Source organism: Petaurus breviceps, unplaced genomic scaffold (assembly GCF_028583685.1).
Source record: "Petaurus breviceps papuanus isolate PSGF00001 unplaced genomic scaffold, PetGlider_PUasm1.0 174, whole genome shotgun sequence".
Classification (NCBI taxonomy): Eukaryota; Metazoa; Chordata; class Mammalia; order Diprotodontia; family Petauridae; genus Petaurus; species Petaurus breviceps.
This window is the reverse complement of record NW_027185761.1, coordinates 76,069,378-76,071,222: the sequence shown is the minus strand read 5'-3', so window position 1 is coordinate 76,071,222 and position 1,845 is coordinate 76,069,378.

Below are 1,845 nucleotides of genomic sequence, written 5' to 3'. Positions count from 1 at the left end.
ACTCTAGGCCTTGGTTTACCCAGATGTAAAATGACATGTCTCAATTTTAGAATTACATCTGGCTGGCTGTTTGTACTAGACACCAACTGGGATGACCTTGGAACTGTGTGCCCACTGGAGGCCTCCCCAGGGGACTCCCCAGTGCTTGTGCCCCCAAGCTAAGAGCCAGGAATCCGGGAGTGGAGCTGCAAGGGCGCCCGAGGAGGTGGCAGCGCCAGAGACCAGACCTCAGTGAGATCTGGAGGGTCATGGAGGGGCAAAGCTTGAGGTCAGGGGGCAGTGCAGCTTCTGCCCCAGTCCCCCGGCCCCTCACCCCCTGTGCAGCTCTTCTCAGGGCCTCCAGGAGACTTTTGCTACTAAAATCTCGGGGCCCAAATTCGCTTCCTCTGGGCATGACCAAGACTCCCAACTAATCCAAGCAGGCAGGTGGACACACATCCTGAGCTTGGCACCTTCCCCAGGGAGTGGCCTGGCTGAGGGAGCTCTCCTGTAGCTTGCTGCTTTCTGCTCCAGCTGAAGGGAGAAGGGAAGTCCCTTGGCCCCCTTCCAGCCCTGCTCTCTGCCTTCCATTCTGGAAGGCCGGGAGAAGAAAACCCCAGAGAACAGTGGGGGGTCTCTCAGCTCCTTCTAGAACACGCTAGAAGCCCCCTGTCCTGGAGCATCAGTCCTCCTTATGCCCAGCCCCAGCCTGGAGGGCACAGGTGCCAATCCATGCCCTTTGTCGGGGTCTACACCAGGCTCTTGGAGCAGGCCTCCCTTGCTCAAATCCTGGGTAGAAAACGTTTGTTGAATTCTCTGTGCCCTGGAGTGGTTTTTGTTCCTCTCCACCCATCCAAGACCAGACCCCGCTACACAAACTCAACCGCTTAGAAATGCTGGTGATGATCCCCTGGGCCCCGAGTTCTAGGCTGGCCAGCTCATGAGTGCGGACCCCAAAGGACTCCCCCGAGAGGCTCAAAGGGGGTTGGCAGAGAGTTCCCCCCCCCCAACATTGGCCCAGCCCAGAGGCAGGGGAGCTGCCCAATAGGCGAGCTCTGGACAGGCCTAGAAAGCCTGCCTAGAGCTGCCCCCAGCGTCTTTGGGAGCTAAGGCGTTACCTGGACTAGGCAGACTAGCTTGGAACCAGGGCTGCCAGCCTGGGCCAGTCAAGTTCTTCCACCCAGAGGCAGGGCTGGAGGTCAGGGGTTAACTTCCAGGACTGAGCAGGGGACAGCCCCTGTGGTCAGCAGCCATGGGAGCCCCTGGCTGAAGTGTGGCCCCTGAGCATCTCCTCGTGCCTGGGGCCCCTGGGCTCTGCCTCTCCCAGGACACAGTCCCTCTTGTACAGAAGCCGGCCAGAGCAGGAGGCTCTGGGCCTCATCAGGCCTCCTCCGGACGAGCAGAGCTCCTGGCCCTTCTTTGACGCTCCCCTTGTGGGAATTCACTGCCCAGGGACGGCCGGATTCCCTGGAGAATGCTCCAAGACCAGGAATTAGCTCCCCCCCCCCCCTCGTGTTTCTTTTGCAGCCAGACCTACTCACCCTTCTGTGATTGGAGGATCTGAGCTCTCTGGTCTCGGGTGGGTTTGGGTGCGCGGCACCGCGAGGCATCCTCCGCCTCTTCCTTCTCCGTTCCGTGGGCTCCTGGTCCTGTGTGCTGGATTCCGATGGCTCTTGCTGCGTCTTCTGGCTCTGTTTCCATTCCACCTTTGCTATTTTATTGACTCAATTTCCTGGCCTCTTCGTCAGATCGGCCAAAGGCTTCTCGATTTACTAGTCTTTTCAAAGAACCGGCTTTTAGTTTTATTTATTATCTTACAGGGCTTTCAAAAGTCTTTCCAGCTCATTTCTCCTCTAGTTTTCATTA